This window comes from Gadus morhua, chromosome 1 (assembly GCF_902167405.1).
Source record: "Gadus morhua chromosome 1, gadMor3.0, whole genome shotgun sequence".
Lineage (NCBI taxonomy): Eukaryota > Metazoa > Chordata > Actinopteri > Gadiformes > Gadidae > Gadus > Gadus morhua.
Window position 1 is genome coordinate 16,949,876 of NC_044048.1, and position 26,150 is coordinate 16,976,025.

Genomic DNA, 26,150 nt, shown 5'->3' on the forward strand with positions numbered 1-26,150 from the left:
ACAACAACAAGATCCTCCCGAAGTTGACCACGGTCTGCAACATCTCTGCAATCTTAATCCATGACCACCCCTTCCTTCCTCCCCCCTCTCACTCTTTTTGTCCAGAATACTAGCAGTCCCAGGGTCTGGCGGAAGAGGGGGGGGTATGAAGGGGCAGAAGAGGAGACGGGGAGTGTGGGAAACCTCTGCCAAGCCGGTCCCCTGGCCCCTCAGAGGGGCCTTCGTCCTTCTCCCGGTCCCACTCCAACCCAGCAGCATCTGGGCCCTCATTTACATACCAATAACACCGTAAACAGACTCTACGTTAGCCCTGCCTGGTGTGTTCGCTCCCCTAAATCACTGGTAGGCTAATAGGCAGTGGCCTTTTATAACCTTCAAACACACATGGTGTGTGTATGTGTGTGTGTGTTTAGGGAAGACATTGATTTAACACAGCGCGTTCCATTCCCATACACGGGCAGCATGCCGAGCAGTAATGGCTGTCTGCCGTCTACAGGCAAACCGAGACACATCCTAGATGGCTCCTCTTCCACACAGAATGTAAACTACGAACGATAACAAGGAACGCTGGCTGTGGCGGCTGAGTTTGACAATAAACAACAATAAACCTTCTGCTTAACACCACTTCTATTTATATTTAGCCACGTCACTTCCATTGAGCGTCCCACTCCCACCCACAATGTCTGGATGTCTGATTCTCTGCACTGCACCAAAACTGTCATGACAACGCAATGTCTTACATATATGCTGACGCAGACGTTCTCCTCCTGTTACTAATTGAGCCTGTGCAGGAATATGGACTGACTTCGGCACATTCAACCTGAAATGGAGAAAGGTAGGTATTGAATGGCAGCCAGGTGGGTGAGATGAAGGGCAAGGGAGAACATGATGCCCACAGCATCAACAATGCCTTGTTTACCACGGACCAGAGAGGCCTTTGAACGCAGCAGTGGGCAGTGACCAACACCGGGTATGAAGAAACATGGAGGAAACTCTGTTTTGGACTTGTGTGTTGTTTGAGTGATGAGCTTTAAGCCTTACATGTGTTTGTTGTTATTGTCACAACAATAGACCCAGCCCCCCACACTCACACACTCCAAACCCTGTGTATTGCAAGCTGAGGTAGGGATTACAAACAAACCTTTGGCCTGCTTCTTATAGGAATCAGGAAGCTTAATGATGGGGTAAGCAGCACCTCCCTCTGATCTCCACACACACACACACACACACACACACACACACACACACACACACACACACACACACACACGTCACCAATCTTTGCAGAATCAGAGTCGGCCTCCAAAAATCCAAAATAAGACCAGAAAAAAAAAAATGTCACCACTCCAAGACCCATACGTATTGATACACAAGGGAAATACTTAACCCGCCATACTCTACAAGAATATGCAGACGCATAGAATATGGTGTGGATCTGATAAACATAGATGACCCAGTTGTTGTTCTGGATTGTCATGGTGTCCTATAGGTGGCCTGACGGTGCCAGATGGTGTCACCACGGCATTAACACACCAGTGTTATTGTGGTCTAATGTTGACTCTCTGGGATCATGCGCAGCATGCCCTCAGGCTCTGGGGAGCCCAGCTACACACTTGGCTCTTAAAATCACACACAAGTTTCAGGTGTCTCTTATGGCAGCTGCTCTGAGATTAACGGGTGTGGACATCGATGTGGGCTTTGGATGGCATGTTGTGATCGACTTAATAAACCTGCAAAAGTAACGTGCACCAAGGAGTGTAGTGAGGTGCTGCTCATCACTGGAAATTTTTGCTTTGGCGAGCAAATCTTTCTTTGTACTACATTATACCACAAGTAGTTCCGACCTAGCAATCTGATTCGTCTGAACATTGAGTACGTGATCGAATCAAGGTATTAGGTTTGACCCAATGCATTTTCATGCAAAGGGAGATGCAACCAATTGCCCCACAATGCACAAAGATAAGCTACTTCCTTTTGTTTGTCACCATCGTAAAATGGGAATGCTAAAATCAAGGGTGGGTGCTTTACTGTATGGTGTCCCACACCGTACCCTACTGAGGTAGTGCAGTCGTGCAGGACAGAAGAGAGTTGGTGAACAGGCGAGGGTCTTACCGTGTGTCGAACATGGCTCTGAGAGAGGAGAAGGTGGCGGCGTTCTCTATGAGGGTCTTCAGCTCGTTCCTCAGCTTCATCATCGTCTCTCTCACCAGGGCCTTTTCGTTCTCATACTTGCTCTTCAGGTTGGTCAGAGCCACCTCTGCCGTCTGGGAGGAGAGACCGGGTTTAGAGCATTGCAAGAAGGACACAGGGCTGACTGATGGCTGAATGAAAATCGAATTGTCCGTAATGTGGGCCACATGAGCTACATTGTCCTCTCTAGGTCACACGCATTTGGTTAACATTGGCCCCGTGACCTGTAAACAAACTATAAATGTTATGTGGTTGAGTAAAGTAGTAAAATGAACAACAGGTAGCACGCTTTAGTTTTATTTATGGGTTTCATGGCTCTATTTATCCAGACTGGGTCAGGCACCGAGACGCCACACAGAATCTTTATAATCTTTAATCTTATTAGCCACAAGAGCAACTGGGCACGAGTTCTAATTCTGTGTTATACTACTCCTCTGGGTCTGTATAACTAAACAAACCGGCCAGCTGACGCCACACGGCCAGCAACAACTGTTTATCATAGATCTCAGCAGCAGGGCATGTGACGGGACAGCTGAACTCACCATACTAGAATAAACCAAAGGTCCCTTCATCGTCACCAACTACAGCAAAAAACCCTGTCTAACCGTGGAGGATTCTGAAACAGACGGACCTGCTTGTTGGCCTTCAGCACCGTGCGGAGCGTGGCGATCTGCTCCCTCTTGGTGCTCAGCAGGGACTTGAGCTCCAGGATCTCCCCCATGCAGGCCTCCTTGTCTTTGTCGGCCACGGTGCCCAGCTCCAGGGAGGCCACGCGCTGCCGGGACAGCTCCGTGGTGCGGTCCACCGCCATCTGCAGGTGCTTGATCTGGTCGCGGATGATGGCTACCAGGTTGTAGACGTTCATGGGCTCGCGCCGGGAGTCCGACGCCGGCGGGGAGGCAGGGAGGGCGGGGAGACCGAGTCCCCGAGGTCGGCGGGGAACAGGCCCTTGGTGAGCAGGATGGGCGAGCGGCGGCCGCGTCCCTCGGGGCTGCTGCGGCCGCCCTTGCCCTGCTTGTAGAAGTCCAGCATGACGCGGTTGGGCGTCTCGTTGTTGCACATGCACACGTGGTTGTAGAGGGTGGCCAGCTCCTCGCTGAAGGTGACCAGCTCGTCCTGGGCCACGCTCAGGCTGCCCTGGGATTCGCCGGCCACGTCGCTCACCTTATCACGCACACACACAAACATAAACCTTGATTAAGCTGTCTTTAACGAGCGAAGACCTGGCTAAACCCGAAGTCACGCCAAGATTACGCTAAAGGTTAGGGATAGCCTCACGCTAACATCTCCATCGATTCCCAACCCTTTGTAAGATCGTCTTATGTAAGTCGGTCAATATCCTCTCCTCGTGCCTAATGCCTCCCGCCGGTGCCTCACCTTGCGCAGCTCCTTCTCCAGCCTGTTCTTCTCCTGCCGGTCCACCAGGCTGATCTTCTCCAGGCAGGCCAGCTTCCCGCCCAGTGTGGTGACGTCGATCTCCAGGCGGCTGCGGTCATCCTCGTAGCGGGACTGGCAGGCCTGATACTCGGCCTTCAGAGTCTTCAGCTCCTCCTTCAGCTCCCCGGCCTCCGACAGAGCAACCTGACGCAGGCAGAGACACTCCATCAGTCCATCATCAATCCCACTTAGTTTGGCTCGTTCGGGATGGACAGTTTGTGTTTTGTTTTTTTTCGAAAACAGTGCATGCAGTGCACAGCTAGCACTACTCATTGTTGGAGAAATATCACTCAACTGGTAGCATTTACAGCCTTGTCACTACAGCACCTTTATCTGGTAGCAATACCTGCGTACTTTTGCCAGTTGTTTTACCTCATCGCACTCACCTTGTACTTGCACTCCAGGATCTCGGGCCCGTTGATGTCCACCTCGTAGTAGTCTCCGTCCTCGTTGCTGTCGCGCTCCTTCTCGTTGGCCAGGGCCGACTGCCGCTCCTTGCTGGCCTGGAGCTTGCGCATGGCGGCCAGGTTCTCCGTGAGGCAGCCCACCTTCTCCTGGTGCTCTGACAGGGCCCCGTTGGCCTGCTCCAGCTGCTTCTGGGAGTCCTGCAGGTTGCCCAGCAGGTTTACCTTCTCGCGCTCCATCTGGGGGCCGAGGGAGGGCGATTAATATGGGATGTTCTTGTTCTGTTTTGTTTTTTCGAGTACCCCCTTTCTCATCTGGAGTCCCATTCCGGTCATTTCACAAATGGATTTCTTGGAAGGGGGTTCTAAGGACGTGGATGATACGAGCGACTCCTCTCTCGGGTCCAGCGTAATAGATCCATCACATCGACGGATTGTCTGTCATGTGGTAACTCTACCCTGGCTATGTGGCTTGCGTTGCCAGATAATGTGAGACCCCGCCAGCTCCCTCTGGTCCAGCGGGGATGGGCATCAGCGTCAGGGTGACCTTGAAGAGCAACTGGACTGGGCTCAAGTCAGGGCTGGCAGTGTGCGCACTGGGTCTCCTTACGTTCAAACATACACAAACCAATGCATGCTGGTGAAGCACTGAGCTATTTCAGCATGTGTGTTAGTGTGTTTGGTGTGTAAATAAATCAAGGCCAGCTAGGATGGCCCCACCCTTGTGCAATGTACTGCATATTTGTTCACATTATATTTGGACAACTAGATAAAAATGGGGCAGATGGTCTAAAGATGAGCTCTTGACACGCAATAACTACATCTGCATTAGAGCCCATCTTCCTAATCTAGGTTTTACAGAAGACAGTCTCAATGTTAAGCTATAAGAAATTTTCACATAGATATAATACTACTTACTATTTTAGGATAAATTCTGCTGTTCATCATAAGATCTCAAAAGCAGCAGTCCTATTCAATCAAGAATCCCCAACATGATAATGTGAACATGTAAATGAATTGCTAAGACAACAAGAACTTGCAATAATGTACATGTCCTAATGCGACCCAACATGACCTACATCATCTAAGAGGGCCTGTAGGCCACCGGAGGACTACGCTTCCAATTACCACCATCTCGCACGCACAACTCTTCATTTTGTTCTCGCCGCAGCCATTTTAGAACCAGCTGCAGACTATGGAGGTTGAGTCACTAAGAGTGAAACAGCGTCACACCGATGAGTAAGTACTTTCGATTGATAGGCCAGCTCCAGCTGGACGGAGAGAGGAGGGTGGAGGGAAGCACCACAGAGCAGAGCCGAGGAATGGTGATGCACTCCCTCTGTTCCTTCCTGTGATCTGTGGCGTGACCCGACCGAGTGGCTGGACACTCAACGCTGGTTTAGAACCCAACAATGGCCTCTAGATTAAAATAGTGTACATACCAGGGCATCGCCAAGGAAACCTTGGGCTTCTCTTATTAACCTGACACCCGGGTTTCCCTTTCAAGATGCATCTCAAGATTGAACCCTGGAGGCCCCAAAAGCGGCCGCCGTCCTCCGTAGGTAACCAGGTTCCACGCTCGTAACCATGGGGACCATCAACGAGACGCGGGGGTTGAGGTGCAGGCAGATGGTAGATCCACCCGTAGCCACCTCCTGCCGGCTGGCCGATGGGGGGGGGATTAACATTGCTCCATCAGAATATTTATCCCTGCCTTAGCCCTGCCATGGATCAAGCCGATGTGCTCCCCTGAATCCCTCACACCTCTCCCAACACCCTGTCGTCAGCCGAAGGACACTTTCCACTGTCCTCTGCTTAAACTGAGGCAGCAGGTACTGGAACAGTACTTGCTGACGATTGTGCAAGGGCTGCAGATAAATTAGTAGAGGGGGATGGAGGTGGGAACTGGGGTTCTTTATGCAAGACAATCTCTTCACATTGAAGGGATTTTCTAAAGGAAGATATAGAAAATGGATCTATTGTACCATAATATAAGACGACATTTACACAATGTCTCAATAGACAGACACAATTCAGATTCTCATCTCGAGAAAAACCAAACTAGTTGTCATTTGTTAGATTTGGCTCTATAGACACATTGTCATGCTATGGCTTCTCAAAACCTCTGCTATTTAGAAGACATCTTGTTAATTATGTTACATTTCTACTTTTACTTTGTGTGCAGTGGAACCCCCACCTGCAGCAGCTGCTGTTTGAGCTTCTGGATCTCGGAGATGTTGAGTTCGCTCAGCAGGTCGTCCACCAGGCTCGGCGCCGGGCGGAACAGGTCCTCCTTGTTGGGCGCAGAGTCGCGGTTGTCCTCGGCGATGGCCTGGGCCAGCTTGCTGAAGCCGTTCTCGTAGGCGCTGAGGGCGTCGTCGTTGTTGGGCTCGATGCCGGAGTCGTCGCTGAACTTCAGGCCGTCCAGAGAGATGTTGAGCGGGCTGTGGGGCGGGAGGAGGAGGAGATGTTGATCAATATGCTTGTTCCTTATGAAGAGGAGAGGTTGGTGATCCTTGTACACACACACACACACACACACACACACACACACACACACACACACACACACACACACACACACACACACACACACACACACACACACACACACACACACACACACACACACACAGAAAGAGAGAGAGAGACAGAGATAGAGAGACAGACCTAGAGAGAGAGTCAGACATAAAGAGAGAGACAGATATACAGATATAAGCCCATCATTGACCCACTTCCCCCCCCCCCTCCCGGAGTCTTACCTGTGGTAGAGGGAGTCCCCGATGGTCATGTAGTGGGACAGCTCCTTCCTCAGAGAGGCCTTGACCTCGCGCTCCGTCTTGATGGTCTCCAGGGCCTCCCCCAGCTGCCGCTCGGCGATCTCCTTCAGGCGCACCGCGTCCTCCAGCTGGCTGTTCAGGAACTGAGTGTCCTCCTCCAGACGCCGGATCTCGTGCTTCAGGCCCTCGAACTCCACCTGGGGGAGAACAAGGGGGGTTTAAGGTTTGGAGGGTGGTGCAGGGAACACAGCCCCCGTCACACGTAGCCGGATGACATGGGTGGGGTGGCGGGGGGGGGGGAGTAGGTGCATTCGTCCCAATTTAATCCAATTCGTTCCGATTGTGAAATAGAATTGTGTCTTAGTTAAAATCGCGCCATACTCGTATGATTGATATCAACCATGTGGGAGTTCATATCACAATAAAGTCAACAGTGGCAAGGTCATATGGAGAGAATTATCAGCTTCAAAATAAAGCCGGCCCCAAATGAAAATACTCTTAATGGATATTCAGGGTGTGTGTGCGCTAGCTATAGAGGATTCTGTTTATTTTAATCCACCCATCCCTTTGAATTAAACCACCCGGTTGGATGTCTTTTCAACCATTAAGAGGGTGCGTTGAATGTAGGGAGGATCACGTTGGTTTTAAACCAGGGCCTTAACCTTAGAGGCCAGGAAACAAAAAGACAAAAATGGCTGCAATAGTGTTTAATCAGATAAAGAAATCTAAATGTAGCTGTGCTCATACCTCTCTGATGTGACCCGCTGTGCCTACATGCGTCACCTTGCATTTCAAATAAATAAAAGCATGCTCTAATTAAACAGAAAAAAGAGAAAAATGATATGTTCTGTGGTGTGCTAACTAACTTGGTATAAATGATTGGCAGAAATGTCGATCTATTCTAGCGTTTCTCTTTGTAGCCTGCAGGTTTCCATCTAGATTTGGAGGACCATGCCCTCCTAACTGCACATACACTAGGGCTGTAACGATACACAAACTCACGATTCGGTTTGCATCACGATTTTTGACCCACGGTTCGATACATCCCACGATTTTTTGAAATTTAAAAAGCATTTTATTTAAACAACACTTATATACCAATTAACTTAATGTTACATTTAATAACAAATAATTTGGAACACTGAACAGATTTGAACAGAAAGAATACTATTAAAGTATAGCTAAATGAATAAAGAAATAACGTGTGGGAGGATGCTTTTTTCAACTGTTTGGTTGGTTTAGTCAAATATCCTTATTAGCACTACTTATTAGGCTATGTAGCTTAAATAATGACATAATCAGGCCGTATAGAATGCAACATGTTTAATAGCCTAACTTTCAATAGATGGAGAAAAACCTGAAGGTCATGAACGTCGCAATAACGAGGCGTTACGAGTAGCATATGTGTGTGCGCCAGAATGGCAATGTGCGTATGCGTGTGTGAGTGACGTCAGCGAGTGAGTGGACGAGCGAGGAGAGCGAGCGGCAGCGCGTGTGTCTAGTGAAGAAGCGAACGAGTCCGGTAGAATAAAGTACCCATCCTGTCAATAATCGGTGGCCGCTTCATTCCGACCTATAAGCAGACAAACTGCCAGTCAAATCACACAAAACACTAGAGACAGGATCACACAGGCCCCCTCTGGATAAATGTCGTTCATATCGCATATGAGCACTTCGGCGGCTGTGGAGAAATGCGATCCTCCGTAGCCACGGAGGATTGCAGTCGCATACTTACGGCATCGATAGGAGGGGGCGCTGTCAGCAGACTATTATCTAGACAAATTATTAGCAAATTTCTATCGGACAATTTGACCGCAGAGTTAGAAAGGGCGTATCGCGCTTCTGCCTTCTCACACCGCGAGACAGGTTTGATTTTCGGTTTGATACGCGTATCGTTACAGTCCTAACATACACATATTCAGTTCACACTCATGTGCTGTTTGGGGCTCCCTCTCACCTGGGTCTGCTTCAGCATGGACAGCTGCTTCTGCAGGGAGATGTTCTCCTCCTCCATCTCTGTGTAGTCCTGCAGCAGCCGCGCCTCCCGGAACTTGTACTCCTTGACGTCATCCCGGAGCCGCACCCTCTCCAGCTCATCCCCCTGGTAGCTCTGGAGGGGGGATGGGGAGGGGGAGAGAAGGAAGCTGTCAGAGGTTGGCTTTTCAATCTTGCCCGAGTGAGTGCTGCGGTGAGGCGACAGTGATTGATTGGATGTAGTCACATCAATATGTGTAATATGTAAATCTTCATGGCTAAGGATGTCCCACAAATCCCATCTGGTCTGCCCTGTTAAATGCAGTGTGCCTTTGTGTGCGTAAGGTGTTGAGAGAGAGAGAGAGAGAGAGACACACAGACAGAGTGACAGAGACACATACGGAGACAGAGCGCGTGTGTGTGTCTAGAGGCGCCAAGTGTCTTGGTGGGCAATTGGCCACCAGCTTGATTTGCTGCCAGCTTTGATTGCCATACTGACATTATAGACACTTATGGTGAGAGATGATGAATGACTGGGACTCTTAACAGTGGAGTCTGCCAATGTGACAGAACGTGGAATCGGTCGATTGAGTATATAAAATTAATTGGTACATGAAGGTGTTATGTACAAATTAAATAATACCCCCTATAACATAAAGCCACAATCGTATGAGTGTTTGAGACAAGTCCATATGCTAGTTCTACAACACAGCCAGATACGTGTGATATAAAATGACAAGCGAAAGTGAGCGACACGCCATCTTTGCTACTTCCTCTACAGTTGCAATTACAACTCTAACACCTTTCCGGGGCCCTCCCAGTGACGGGCCAAAGCTAATCCTGAAAGCCCCAGCCAGCAGCTGGGAGCGTGGCTCAGGAACAACGCTTTGAAATCAAGAGACACTGACCAAAGGAGGTGTATGGTTTCCACTGCTTTCATCTAAATGAATTCACACTGTGCGTGTGCGTGAGCGTGCGTGAGTATGTGTTCTTGTCTCTTCATGAAGCCATGCAACACACCTTGTTGTCACCACGCTCAACCCCATCAAGTCAAATGACCCCCAAATACACAACCTCGACAGCTATATCTGCATAGACCGAATACTTTACTCAAGCGACTTGTTGACAACGAAAGTGACAATCTGATCACTCTACAGCAGTTTTGTTTCCATATCCCAGATGACCAGGAATACATGTTTCCTTGTTAGCTGGGAGCAATTATTAGTAAAAATGTTGCAGAGCTGGGCCCAGATGATGTTTCATGCGGCATTAATATTCAGCAGCGTTCCCACATTTGTAATGAGTGCGGGTGTTTGCTGCCTGCATGAAAGCCTTGACGTTGATTCATTACTGAATAATGCATGTGCTTAGCACAGAGATCAGGCCTTCCCCTAAGCCCATACACTGGGGTCATATCAAATAGCCGGTGTTCCCTAGACAGCCCCAATAGAAAGGAACATTTATTTTATGGAGGAATTGGGTATCACTCGAACCAGCTGGATATTGACTGGATGCTGATGACTTGAAAATGGGAATTCTTATCTTTGACGAAAGGGAATAATCAATTTGTGGGTCTGGTGATTGGGAAAGAGCAGTGTTGGATGTAATGGCTTCGTTGTCATCTTGTGAGCAAATTCATAACATTTCTTAACATTTGTATTAACCTTTAATTACCCAGGCAAGTCTTTGAATGTTTTCCATTTTTAGAAACTTCCAGAGAAGATAAAAAATAAAGTCACATTTAAGAAATGGCTCTTCTTTGAGCAAAATAATAATAAAAAAAGAATTGAACTTAAATGAAATCACTCTTGCCCTTGACACAACAATGAAGCAGCAGATGGAGGAAGGGTCGCTTTCCTGGCCAGGGTTAGGCATCTCAGCTAAGGCAGCCACTGGCACACCACTGCAACGTGATTAGAATGCACACCAGGGCCTTGACCTTTCACCTTTCCTTCCAAAGACCCCTTTCTGTCTGCCCCTCTCTCGCTATCCTCCCCCCACCAGGATGATGGGACTGGGAGGGGGGTCGGCGACTGGCTGCCTGACAGACGTTGATTTGTTTAGCCCCACCACCCTTGGTTTTATGGTGGCCGTGTACGTGCCTGTCGCAAAGTGTGAACAACATTGATTCAGGCACGGAAGGCCAGGCACCCCCTTGGGAATGTTTGTGACCGTGTGACTATGTGTTTGTGTGCCTATCTTCAAAACAGAAGGTAGCAGGGAAGATGGTATAAAACGTCACCTTTGAACACCCTGTCAAAAGGATACAATTCAGTAGTTACGATGCCCCCCCGCACCCTGCTGTCACCTCTGGTACCACCCAGTAGCTTCCACTATGGTCTTCCAAAACATCGTCAAAGACACCCACCGCCAAGTGGGGTGTAAGGCAGGTGTTAGTCAGTGGCAAAGTGGGTGGCATAGGCCTTATTCAACAAGTGGCCATCTTGATTTTAAACGTTTAGAACCGTTTAGAACAAAGATCGAACCAAGATGTCCGCTAGATGAATAAGGCCCATGGTATTCTATTAACATTAATGTACACCATCAATAGGCTTATTGCATGTATTTTAGTAATGTATGTATTACAATGCACCTTTGCCTGTTTCTCTATTTAAGTATGACCTATTTATGTTACTAATTTGCACACAGACCTTCTGGTAGGTAAACTCCTCTGCTGGGGATTTGAGGACACCAGCTCACTAGATTACACATGGTCAGAGTGGTTTCCAGTCTGAGCACACTCTACTCTACTGTACCAAATTAACCCTCACTTTCTCTCTGTAAAGCTCCTGCTGCAGCAGTGGAACTACTTATGACAGCATGAAAAGGTTTAGCTCTGTTCGGTTTCTTAATGTGTCCAAAATGTGTTTCAGCTCCTTAAACTATAGTGCTTATCGGAAGCCGCTTGTTTAGCATGAAGGGGATGAAGCCTTTGGGTTTTAATACTTTCTGAAATCGTAAGAAATTTCTGCCACGATAACCCAACATTTCCTTGCAGGAAATGAGAGTTCTGGCAAGGACACTACAGGCTGAATTTTCCTTCAATACAATTTCTATGCCATCGTTCTTTGCCCACTCACTCTAGGGTCCACCATTTTGCTCTCCCTACTGCTCACTCTGCTGCATCCTACTCACTTTATACTCTCTGCAGTCTGCCCACATACTTTTAGTGTCCATGTAACAGCCGTGGTTGAATTCCGGACCTAGGATCCTCCATTAGGGCCAATCACATCAATTTGTAAGATTGACAGGGAGTGTACAGAGGCACTCTGCTCAATCAACTGTCCTCTCCGTCACACATAAACACACCCAGCTCCACGCACACAGATAAAACTGACTATCTCTAGCTAAATGTGACTGAGGTCATGTCGACTACTGTTAAATCTCTGGGTGAACGGGGCCCCTCCGACTGCAGGATTACCTTCTGAAAGGGATGAGTGAAAAAACTCACAGATGTCGTGCATCTCAGCCCCCCCCCCTCCCCCAGCCCTATGGTAGCCCCCCTTAGACAGAACGCAGGTATAATGAAGAAGTGTTCTGGCGTCTCGCTGCTGTCAAGCCAAGAGAACTAAGGTGAAAGTAGATCCGCTTTTATCCTCCTTTTTGCCGCGAGCAACTGTCATTTCTGTATGGATAGACGCTGAGCTGACCCTATTAGGGCCTGGAACAAAGTCAAGGTCACCCTCTGATGTTTTCAGCAAGATAATCAAAGCCCCCTCGAGTAAATGAGAGAGAAAATGCTTTGGACTTTTTCGCCTTGCGCGTGTCCAACAAATTTCTTTCAGCAATACTTATTCATGCACGCACGCAAGTGTGAATGAGGGATTCACTGCATGCCCTTGGGTCATTCGAACAAAATAACGTACAACAATTAGATGGAAGGATGCTTACGCACTTTAGCACTTTGTATGTTAAACCTGGAGGTTCTTTCTGCAAGACAGTGTGCACATGTTTGACTGTTAAAGTCTGAGCACTGGTGCATGACATATATGTAGACCAACAAGGGGAAACACTTTAGCCGTGCTGGACCCCAGGCTTAAATCAGGCATTGCATGCTTCTGAGGACAAACGTCAATAGGGAGCAATGGCGACTTAGGCCCCGTCCACACGGAGCCGAAACGGGCGAAAACAATCCGGTTTCGTTTTATGCGGTTCAGGAACATCTCCGTAAAGATGGAGTCATTGCGATACCGCATCGAGCTGTAGAAACGCTATAGCAAATATTCAAGCCGCTGGTTCTCCACAGAAAGTAGGAGATGACCCTGCCTGCGCGCTGTATACAAACATTCAGTCACGAGGAGATTCAACCTTTTAAATTGAGCAGAAATACTTTTTAATGTACAGTTAGTAATTCAATTTATCAAGGGGCTTTATTTAAAGCTACAAAAATAATACAAATAAAATAATAAATAAAAAAATTCAACGCAACTCTGACGTCCCCCAGCTGGTTGGGGGCTAATGGCGCCATCGTTTGCCTTTCAGGCGTCCACACAAATCCTAACACGAAACCGCATAGGTCCGGATAGATTTGAAACCACCTCCGAGGGTGGTTTCAGAATTGTACCGATTTTTTGGTGAAAGGTTTTTACTTTATTTTCGACCAGGTGGGGCATCGCATGAAACCAGACTTCCCAGAGAACATCTACACAAGGATCAGACAGGATCATTTTTAAATCCTGTTAGTAGGGACTGCTCTATGCATATCTGTTACAAAGAACCACATAAGTATGTTGGAAGATTCATAAAGACCCATACACTCACCAATGTCACCATACCTCTATATTCTTATTCTATTCTGTACTATTTCACCCAATCCACTCCTCATACACTTCTGCATCAACATCAGCACCATCATTGCTTTACCAATTAGGTGGTTCTCAGCTTCCAACCTTTCTTGAACCTATCCTTCTCCCTTTCCCTTCCCCTCCCATGGCCAGGGTACTTAATGCCAGCAGTCTGACAGTATGCAATACAGGAAACGATGCAGGCAGCCGGGAGGAGATCAGAGCACAGAGCCCAGCGCACGTCCGGGATGCTGATACCTTGACCTCATCTCATAGGTGAGGTCAAAGGAACCTTTCATGAGGTGCACTCACCCAGCAAACCACTCACCCTGACCCTTTAATGAACTAGGTACGGATGTAACAAATATATAAACACACACAGTGACTGGTATTGTTCAACTCAATTTCCTTTTTTGATCGATACATCTTCTAACAAGTACACTGCATCTATCTGTTCTTGTTACCTCCTCTAAATGCATCCTGTTAATTCAGCCTCGATTCAGCTTCTGATTTCTGTGTGTGGGTGTGTATCTACTAAGCATCCAGGTCAAGGTAATGGACATTATGTATGGGACAATTTATTCCTACCCTATCAGGTGGTAAAACCAATCACATTAAAACAATTGAATGGGCCCATTACAGTGATGGCTAAAGCAAAAATGCTCAAATTAAATGGATTTAGCTACAGCTTTAAACAGCTGTATTCTCGTACACTATTGCTTGTGACATTGAAGAGAGCTTTCTGTAAGCAAACAAAATATGATTATGAAGATTCTCTGCATTGATTCTCTCCCTTTCTCCTCTTAGGACTTGAGGAGTTTAATGGAGTCATGCTTATTACCATGCGCCGCCTTACAATGTAGCTTACACTTCGCGTGGGTTTAATCCTGTAGAGCCAACGCCATAGCTGTGAAATATGGATGATCCATGCTCCCAGCGTTTAGTTTGAATGGTGATATTTAGTTATGGTAGTCATGACCAATAAAAAGAGATGTACTCGTTTGAGCACATGTCTAAGTAAAGATAACCTTAGCCAGTTGTACGACTCAGATTCTTGTACTGCCGATGACAATGACTTTTTCAGAAGGGTAAATTCAGAGTGTAAGGGAGCAAATAAAAACCCATAACAGAAGGAATCTGTCTTCCGCCTTCCTCAATGGATCTCTTGCCAGTCATCCTCCTCCGGCAACGTTCTCAGCCTGGTTCACTCCCTCTATCCCCTCCTCCACTCGCTGCAGAATCATTGAGGCTAATTTAAATGCAAGCCAACAAAGGGCTCTTTCAACGATCCCAGCCCGGTCCCAATGCCAGGCTCAGTGCCCTGCTCCCACCGGCCGCCATCCACACAAAACCCTCTGTGCTACCCTCACAAGAGCCACTGCAGGGTTGTCATTATCCTTCCCGCACAATGAATGATTATATGCCAACACCCTATCTTATCTAGCTAATTAGAGCTAGCTGCGGCTAATAGCGCTGCATGAGTACAGGGGAGTGTGTTCGTCACAATGTCCCGGACACCTACTGAAGGAGCCCTTCCATTGGTCACCAGCAAAGCAATTAATCAACTCATCCGATGGGCGGAGAGCCAACAGTGTTTACCCTATTGGTTTGCAGGTTACTCACAAATGCCTCCAATTAACCCTACAACCAATTCAGGCCTTTCAAAGATGTGCATTCATATACATGCAAGTATAGGATACAGTGAAGTGAATAACTCCCGTAAATGCTGATCCCGTGTTTATCCACGCTTACTTATTGGCTGAATTTGGATGTTTTCCATAACTCTTAAGTCTCTCAACTCTTACGTTGTGAAGGAAAAACATTTTTAAAGCATTTTTTACCCTAATCTGCTTGAAAAAGCAATTGCCTGCCAGCATCAGTCTGAAGTAGTGTGTCACCGTGACCAAATCCCTACAACGCTAGAGGAGACACTTACACCCAAAAAGACTGTAGAACACCAAAGCAGACGTCCCACTTCCCTAATCCGCCAGCCCCCCATCCCCTAAGCCCACCCCCGGTAAAACGTCCAACTTGACCCGATAAACTGCAGGCTCAGCTCAACATGTGGTCGTCAAACGCAGGGTGATTATACTGCTTAGCCTGGCACGGGACCAGAGCACCCCTTTAGACTGAAGAAACCCATCTCAAGACAAGGGTCATCTCCTACATGTCTGTCTCCCTGACCGAGTCTGATAAGACGGAAGCCCAGCCGGAAGCCTTTGATTGACTCACAGGAGAGTCTCCAATGTCAAGTGTTTGGGCCGATTCCGATTCCTCGTCACCGGCCCGTCGCAAACATTCGTGCAAAAATGTGGACGCATGCATGCATGCATGCAGCGGCCACCATGCTCTACTTCCCCACTAATGATGTCCATTCAACTTCAGATATCGTCCAAATTGGAGCAGGAACAATAGAGGCGGCTGCTAATGTAGGCAGAAAATATGTAATGGAGTGGAATAAACGTTTGACTGCTTGGGGTGGGTGGGGGTTGGGAGGGGTTAAGGGTTGCATGTTATGCTAGTAATGTGGATTAGTGAAGCTCATCTGTTGGGGTGAACGGATCATGGGTTTAAGCAGTTAGGGTAAGTTGGGGGAACACCAACAATAGTAAAACAACTCCCATTCCCATTAGTGACTCAAAAAACGTATAATCATAATAACCCAAGCCAGAGATGGAGGCACTACGTATGCTCTGTCTGAAGTTATTAGACTACTAAATAAGTTTGGCCTCCTTCAGGAGGCCAAACATGCACACTAACAGAAGCCTTGCCTGCAATTATGACATTTCACTAAAGATGTTTACTCAAATTAAATATTAAGAGCATGATTAAATAAATGCTGGGTGTCAAATACCAGTAAGAAACAGGCTTTAACTTGAAGAACTTAGGATCAAAAACCCTTTCATGCGACCAAAGATTGTGTACCTAAGGAGCTTAGGGGAGCTAACAAATAAATGTAGATTGGTATTGTAAGGAATATGAAGTTACAGAGCAATCGAACACACAAATGTCCTCAACAACCAAGTCCAATGAGATGATCTCGTCAACAAGTATGGTCAGTGAGGCCTGCTCGTCAAACCTGAACAGACAGCGATTGCAAACATCAGGGCCGGATAACCTCTGCAAGCCCATGATCACACCGAGTAGGCGATTGGATCCCGCTTACCTCTCTCATCTCCAGGTTGATGGAGGCCAGCCGTTCGTTCTCAGACTGCGTGTTGGTCAAGATGTTGCGTGACTGCCGGACCTCCGTCTGCAGCTCCAGGACCCTCTGCTCATAGTAGGCTTCCTTAGAGGCAGACTCCTGGATCAGGGACTCCTCACGGCTCTCCCCGTCCGCGGCCACCTTTCTGTGGTTGGAGTAGGCTTGTCCGAAGGCCTACAAAAAGGAAGGAGGTAGAGAACAGATACTTAGACACAATGCAGTGTAAAGAATACAAATTAAAGTATTTCAATGGGTTCATATTTGACATGCATCCATCAAACTGCTAAAAAAGAAGGCAGAAATTATTTTGTGGATTGTAACGAAAATTTGATTGGATTCATGTCCCTGTAGTGGTGCTGTTGGGGATTTGTGAACACTATAAAAGGATAAATCTTTTGATGGCCGGGCTACATCCCTCGATTCCCTCCCAAATACTGCCGTGCAACCAGAGAGATAATCAGTCAGCCTCTATCATGGCAGCATGTCCCCCAGCCCACCCCACCAATTCAATTTCAGAGTGACTCTGTTGCACATGCTGCTCACACTTCACAGATGGAGACTGCTGAGAGGAACAGCAGAACAAACAGACCGATGCAGATATCTGTCTGGGCGATTCAGCACAATGCCCTTCATAGGATATCCTCCTCAGTAAGTTAACAAAAGGCGTACTTCAAAACTAGTTGATTTGTCAATCATCAACCAAATCGTGGGACAGTTTGGCAAACCAGGATGAAACTGGATCCTAAAGCTGACAGAAAGTAATCTCATTTGTGTACTGTGCAAGAAAGCAAGCAAGAGAAAGCGAGAGAAAGAAAGAAAGAAACATTGGTAGTGTGCCACAGAATCTAGAAAACCAATGCTCTCCCTTCTCAGAGGAGTCCTTCCCTGATTGAAGATGGAATTCACAGTCGTGAGATAATGGCGCTCATGGTCTTGTCCCATAACTTGAGTGCAAACCCCAGAATGAAATAGCCCAAGGCCACAAGGACATCACAGCGTGTTTCAAGCTCCGCACAAGCTCTCTGACCCACTGGTCCACTGCGGCATCTAGCACATGTGACAGGCGGCCGCTGGATTTCTTTCCACCCTGTTGTATATTAATCCCAGTAATTCCCTTGGCAAAAGGAAATGCTGCAAGTGTGTATATATTTGACCTACTTTTGGGTGTCGAGTTGGTGTGATTTTACTTAAGTGGTTTGAACGTGCAATCTGTCCAGGAAGTGGGACAGAGATAGAAGCATGACAGCAGGTCTGGGGCCTCAGATGCCATTGATTGTGGTTGGAGGTGGGGAGAGATAGTATCATAAAGCTGCCAGACACTTTGGCCAACAAATAGCAGTTGTGTCCTGTAGGAAGGGCCCCATCGCGCATGGTGAAACGTGGGTTTACCCTTAACACAATCTGACCTTCACTTGTCCATGGCTCTCTTCAGTTGAATTTCTTCATTCAGCTCAATATGATTATTTGTCTGCGAGGATTACCATGAACAATGTGATTACAGTTCCCTCATATTGTATGTATCTATGATATACAAGTTATCCTGTCTCTGAAAATCTGCAAGCTGCTTACGGAGCAGCTTGCCAATCCCCATGAAGGAATAAATTACATATATCGGCGATCACCAAATTAAGATCTTCCACACAGATATCATGGCACCAATCAGCCCAAGGCCATATTTGATTAGAATGTCATTAAGATACAGGATTAAACCAATCAGGAAGTAGGGGATTCCCATCATTAGAGTCTGGGCACGCGACAGGCGTGTGTGTGCTGTGTTTCTTGGGGGGGACACGAGACCTACTGACTCTGTCAAACTAATCAAGAGGTCTGGGCTCTGGACAAGAAGCCCACCAGCAAGAAAACTGATGACACAAGCCCTTTGATACTCCAAGCGTCAAGCGTAGGATTGGGCTACTTTAGGGAGAGGGTAAAACAGGGCAGACACGGCAAAAGCTATAATTTGAAAGTGGGCGGCCCACCCCATCTACAAATCATCTTCCTCTAGCCATATGTTGCATTGTTTGGGTCCACAAAGGGAGGATGGTTGCATGGAGTATGCATCTGTTGTAAGATTAATCAGACAATTGCAGTGTGGGCTAATGCATGTTAACAGTTCAGCTATTGCTTCTTTACCGAGGGAAGAAGAAGCACGTACTCGTGAGGGCTCAAAACTCGGTGTGAAGATGGGCTGGAGCGGTTAAAGGTGCGATTCCAGATGAGTGAACATATATTTATACGCAACGGTTGGCTCGACCCCCTGCCGGTCTGTCATCCTCACACACCCCATGCAGAGACCAAAGCCACAGTGATCAAGAGGCACCATGTGATTAGCTGATAAAAGGAACCACCTCTGATCCTTTCAGTTTACCTCACCCCTCTGACTGTCCTAACTGGTTCTTTCAAGTTCTACTGCCTTGTTGCGTACAAAGCCTTTCAATAACTTGTGAGTAACTTGTGATCTTAGGGTCATCTGATCATCTTGTGGAGATCTGCAGAAAGATCTAGAGGTCAAATTGAATTAGTTCCTAATTTCATCATTCACAGTCATATGTTTGTTAAGACGTTATGAAATTGATAATGCTGGCAGATGCAGTAGAACACGCTTGAGCTCAAGATCTTTATGAATCTCCTTAGTAACCTTAGTTGGACCTTAGTAACAAACGCTAAAGTTGCAAAGAGAATATTCTTCAAAAGACTCTAATTAAAAGGACTGTGCACAACCAGTAGGTTAAAACTCATGTTGCTAAATCAGGGCAATCCAGGCGGCTTAGTCGTTCTTTGAATTCACAGGACAAAGTCGATTTTTGTCGATTCCTAATGAAGGAGGCTTGTGGGGACTCTCAGCTAACCCCTCTCTGTTGAACTAGTCTTGTTTTGAAGTCAGGAAGGTCACATTATCTTCTATGCAGCTGGAACTCCTGACCTAGATACCAGACTCCCTGCCTTCATTATATTTGCAATCAAATCTTCTACATTCAGTAGAAAGCACTTTAGCTTAATAAAATAAAGGGTGTTTTTTGTAACAAATGGGTTCTAAATGTGCACGTGGCAGAGTACAAATCCATTAAAAGGACTTCAGACTACAACATTACAATCACAATATATAAACATAAAAATGCTGTGATATAAAACAGCAAGTTGAATCACAGATAAATAAATATATGAATAAACAGCATGCTTAGAGAGCAAAAGCAAACAACAAAACCATGTGATTCTGGACTACCCTGAAACATGAAATTAAGATTGGTCGACCAGATTTTGGAGATCTTCGAGATGTAAGAAGATACCACAGAGATAGATTCTGAATTCCCAAAGAAGTCATGGAGCCAGCCATTTGATGGCGAACAATACCATATTATTTTAACTAGACTGGGGTTCGCCTCTAAAACAAGGAGTCTGGCACAGTGTAGTTTAGCCCTACATGCCAAAGCAATTTATCACTATGACTGTAGGCTGGCCAGTGTGTTAAGCGGTCAGAGAGAGAGGGGGCCACAGGGGAGAAGAGAGCGGAAAGGAAGAAAAAAAACAAAAACATAATGGGTCTTCCTGCCTTGTGAATCTCAGGTCACATGGCACAGTGGCAGGGTGATGACAAACAGACAAACTTTCTCTATGTCTATCTTTGTCTCTCTTTATCGTGAGCTCACTGCACAGAAAGGTGAGAGCGGGCTTGGGGTAGGCCTGTACTTGCGATCCAATAGCCCGCAAACGTTTTACAGGGTCACAAAGGAAGTCAGTGGAGGGGGTCACTTGATTTCTACGACACCAAGGGTTGATGACAGCGTTATGCCCGCATCTGCTTGCTATATGTGACACTGAGTTGGAAGAAATTTTGAATATCTCATGTGTTGGTGTGTCTACGCTTGGTGAGGCATTTCTATATTCTCTGGAAACACTGTTGTTGATTAGCCCATGTTATTGCCAAAGCCAATCAACACTTTGGTTAATGAGTGACAGGGGCAACTTCCATTCCTCTGTCTATTATCACTTACTAGTGAAAAACGGGTAAAGGCAGATTTTTATCCCCTTGTGAATCTTAAAAGTGTGCTGCTCATTCTCCCATGATTAGAACATTACAATATCATAAACTCTGTGAGGAAGAGCAGCAGATTAGTGGAGGCAGATACACAGAAAACGAGTGATGAGGGGAAGATTGAGGGAGCCGAAGATATGAGCTGTATTTTGGCAGAGATCCACATTGATTCACTGCATAGCAAAGAGCTGCTGTGCCAAAGGGCCACACACACACACACACACACACACACACACACCCACCCCCCCCCCCCCCCCCCCCCCCACCCCCCCGAGGCTTGCCGTCCCTACTGAGATGAAGCCAGGAGGAGGAGCAGCAGCAGCAGCAGCAGTGATTGGGAGTGTTCAGTGTTCCTCAGATGCAACTCTCATCATGTTCCGCTGCAGACTTATACGCAGGACTGCACCAAACTGTTGTAATGCAGCATTTCAACCAGGAGAGCACCATTTCTAGAGAGAGCGATGCATTGGTTCGTTGCCCAGGAGGAGGTTGACTCAAGAATTATTTGCGTGGGCCCAAACTGAGGGGAGATCCGTTTGTGTGCGAGCCGTGAACCTCCCAAACACAAGGGAGAACAGCCGCAGGAAGAGCAAGAGAGGCAGCCCACAATAAGAGAGAGAAGACAGAAATAATATATATATGTATAAAGATGAGACATGCACACTAATCAGACTCAGCGGGACTATTAGCACACCTTGCAGGTGCAATATGTACATCTTAGGAACAAATTCCTTCTATTAGAAACAAGTTGAAACTGATGAGAGGGTTCACTGGATCAGGCTGGGGACATGAGCTAGCTATAACCCATCTATTATTTAGACCCGTGCTGCACGCCTCTCATGCCGGTTTTGTGGAATCTGGGAATGAGGCCTTAGCATGAAACCTTAACAAGCATAATTCAATGTTGATAGAAGCTTTGATGAAAATCAGATCCATCATTAGTACTATATTAGAGTCCACTGCAAATTACAGCTAGGCTTCGGGCTGATATTAGACATAAGGCAGCGTTTACTAGGAGATTATTTAGGCACTATAGTGTATATTTCATCCTTGGATTAATGCTTTGAGTTTATACAATAACAATAACACTATGGATTTCGTTAAGAGCCATATTTTCAGAGATATAGATTAAATAGATAGATTCATAGCTTACATTAATAGCTTACATTAATTTGATTTTACAAAATCCATCTTCGTGCCAAAGATACAGATTTACATATACTTTCAATGAGATTAAGGGCAAATTTTTTTTTCAAGTACACCATTGTTCCACTTAATCAGAATTATCTTGCTATTGCAGACAATTAAAAAAACACCATCTATCTCGGGATGTTTATCCCCGGCATTGTTTGGCTCCTAAATCTGCTCCTGAATTGAGTGGCAAACACCGGCGTCCCTTGGGAGGACGGAGACTCCACAGGGCAGGTCCATTTGCTCAGCGTTATCAGCGCGTTGGCTGTGGTGGAGCCCTTATCACTCGCATCGCGGCTGTGATCCTCGTCCATTCCCGGGGCCTGCAGGACCCTTGAAAATTAGCAACACAAAGAAAGCTTTATCCGGGGCCTGCTGTAAGTCTTTCAGTCGGTTGGCTCGAGATCCGTACCCTACTCTCGCGCCGCTCGAGACCCGGGTTTCAAATCTCCCGGATCCACGCGCCAGCATCCCAGGGGAACAGCCGTCGTTATGGTAACCAGGCCAATTACAGCGACAGATCGCGGGGCGGTCAGTCAGGGCAGAACAGACGGATTCACACTCTCGCAGATGGCAGTTTCTGCGGCTCTGACTAACACAGGCAGCTCTCGCTTTCTTGTGATAATCCTCATCGACACCTAGGGTCGCTACAAATCTCATTTTGTTATTTCTTCCAGTTCTTTGTTATGTGGTTTCATGCCGAGCCTCTACCTGGTAAACAGCACTGAAACACAAGGGTTGTTCCTCTGTGTATACATGATCTTCTCCTTTGGGGGGAAACCCATGCAAAACAACTCCTCTGACGATACAAGACATACACCAGGAGTACAGCTGGGAACACACACACATACACACGCACATGCATGCACACACGCACATCAAGTTTAAAAGGAAGGCAAAGGGTTTTCCCCATCAACAGACCCCTAATCACTTTGTTTGTTGACCGCGTCAGGGACTGGTTAATAGAGTCACATATCACTGAGACACGATGCATTTGCCAGATGGACTTTAGCCTTGGACTTTAAAGATAACATGCTACTTTTGAGATTTGGCATTGCAATGCTACTTTTCTTGTCGTGTCAGCTTGGTTATTGTCTGCTCTTTCTGTGTGGTACGATAGCATTTCAAGCAACAGCAAAAAATATATACAGTAGGCTATACTATGAATGCTTCTAAAGGCCTTAACTGCCCACTGGCAGATGGCAAATGCATTTACATCCTGTGCGCAAAAGTCCCGTTTTTTTTTTACATAAACAAACTGAAAGGAATTCCCATGAGTTGCAAACAGCAAAGTTAAAGGTTATAATCGAAACGTTTTGCTTACCAGTAGCCGAGACTCCCTGCATCTTGCACAAAGTTGTTGGGACTGTCTCGCTTCCCGCAGAGATTAAACTCGCTGCCCCGGCATAAACGGCGTTAACTCGGGAGGAGTGTCCTGACTTCTGAGCCCCCCTGTTCTACACAGATACGTCTAGATAGCGGACTACGGACTCTGCATGCTTCCTTCGCAGACCACTAAATACCCGAGCACAATATATTGTGTGAACGAAATCAGGGCACGGTTGTTCCGCGTAGTTCCATCGCCTCCGTCTCCCGAAAAGAAGTGTCTCCTCTGCGCGGCACGATACTTCGGTCCTCGGGTCTCTGGAAAAAGATGCGCGCTCCCGAGGATAGGGGCGGGCACGCTGGCCCATTCATCAAGCACGGCATTATTAAGCAGAGGGAGCTTGTAGGTCCACTGTAGACACGTTGCCTTTGGCGTAACAGCATTTAAGATCACTGAGGCAAATTAAGTAAATAGTACAACTTGAATTTGCCTATCAATTTGCATTTTTATGTCTCCCACTGTTTGCTCTATATATGTCCAAGGAATGTAGGCCAACAACTTCAAGTGAACAACGACAACACTGAAGGGATTTCAACATCTACTGTAGCATTTGTTTTTTCTGTAGCTGCAACTCTTCCTGCTCATTGCCCATACAGGCTTCTTCATTATAATGCTGCTCTGCATGCTCAGTCGTAGAGTGGACTAGGCTGTGTGGCCTTGGCCTTCATTAGGTTGAGACGATTCCTCTGCCCCAGAAATCATTCTCGGTTCGAAAATAAATAATTGAACCAAAAGACACACAGTTGGCTAAAAATGGGCCCCGCAAGTAATTCCAAACATTTCTAAAACAGACCCTAGAAACACGATAGCGGCTCCCTCTCCGTGTGTGTGTGTGTGTGTGTGTGTGTGTGTGTGTGTGTGTGTGTGTGTGTGTGTGTGTGTGTGTGTGTGTGTGTGTGTGTGTGTGTGTGTGTGTGTGTGTGTGTGCGTGCGTGTGCGTGTGTGTGTGTGTGTGTGCGCGAGTGCATGCGTGTGCGCGAGCGTGTGTGTGCGCGAGTGTCGGTTGTTGCGCGTGTTTGTGTAGTAGGTCTATCATCCTCCTCCCTCGTGTTCTTTCTAAACCCATGTCAACTCAGCCACGCATCATTAACCACTTTTGTGTGTGCCGCTGTAGCTGCACGCTTCTCTCGTGTCCGTAATGAACACACACCAAATCCGACCCCAGTACAAAGCTCCCTGGCTGGCCGGCTGCCATTGAGAATACTACTAGACTAAAATACAGGACAACTGGTCGTTGTTCTAACTATTTGGTTAATTGATGTAGCCTTTAGTTTCAAAGGTCGGCCTACTATGTTCTCTCTTTGATTGTAGCATAATAATGTCAAATGTTGACATTTACATTTCTACTAATGTTATTGTGAAAAGGCCAATACATTTTCTATTTTTGTTCGTTAACAAGAAAATGAATTTGTACGAGGCCTACTGTCCTGTACTTTCTTCTGCGACGGCGTTGCTTCTTATAATAAAGCACATTTTATTTCCCATATTACACTCATTAGTACACAATTAACCTGCAACAGTCTGTCTCCTGTCTGTTTTTTGCACCATAATTTGTTCTGCAGGATGCACTTCTGAAGCAGGCAGATTTGTTTTGGTTGTGTTGCCGTTTCTGTGCAGAGTGTAGCTGATGTAGTGCTGCACATGTCACTGACTCAGAGGGGTCGAGTGATTTGCGGATGACTGAACTCATGTCTTAAACAGGCTCAGAGCCCCCGGAGCACTGGGTACTGGCTGCACTGTGGGTATGAGTGTGTGTGTGTGTGTGTGTGTGTGTGTGTGTGTGTGTGTGTGTGTGTGTGTGTGTGTGTGTGTGTGTGTGTGTGTGTGTGTCTGTGTCTGTGTGTGTGTGTGTGGGGGGGAGAGAGACTGTGTGTGTGTGTGTGTGTGTGTGTGTGTGTGTGTGTGGGGGGGGGGGGGGCTGGGTGCACAGACTGAACCCCCCTGAGACACATCCTCTCCTCCTCCGCTTCCCTAGGGGCTCAGAAGCCACGTCTACACAACACACAATTCACTGAGGGAGGTGGACGCAGGGAGAGGGAGGGAGCGAGGGAGAGAGAGGGGGAGAGGGCGAGAGATATGGATAAAGAGAGAGGGAAAGAGAGAGAGAGAGATAGAGAGGGAGCGAGGGAGAGAAAGAGAGAGGGATAGAGAGAGAGGGAGAGAAAGAGAGAGGGTTATAGAGAGAGAGGGGGGAGAGGCGGAAAAAAGTTTGAGGGGAGAGAGACAGAAAGAGAGAGAAAGAAAATTAAGCTGAAAAGTAGGGGACCCAAAGCGAGAAAAGACAACGAATAAATGGAAGATAGATAGATCAGCAGCAAATGCTGATGAAAGAAGCAACGTGGAATGTGAGAGTGTGCTTTTCCACACCTCAAACCCCTCTGGTGTGATTCTCCCGCTCGTACGACTAATCACACCCGCATCGCGCCGCTCGCTCCTCTTTCATTAGCACACGACGCAGCCCTCCTGTGCAAATTAAACCACCGGGCCTGTTGAGCCGGCACTAGACGTGTGTATTGGGTGTGGGTGTGTATTGTGCGTGTATTGTGCTCTGTGACGCAGCCAAACGTCACCAGGATGATACCTATAGGACCACACACCAGCGTTATGTGTAGACTTGTGTGACTCATACATTATAGGGAGGGAGACGATGATGATGATGATGATGATGTTCGGGATTATGATTTTCACACCCAGTACTGTCAAGAGTGAAAAATGTTTCTGAATGCATAAATGAGATTCAGTGAAACTCATTCTTATTCAGAAGT

The 26,150-nt window shown here is 46.9% G+C and overlaps 1 pseudogene; it reads right to left on the bottom strand.

Annotated features, from left to right (window-relative positions):
- LOC115540390 (protein bicaudal D homolog 2-like) overlaps nt 1–22,312 on the bottom strand; it is a 33,471-nt pseudogene extending 11,159 nt beyond the window's left edge.
- Nucleotides 22,313–26,150: the final 3,838 nt, after the last annotated feature.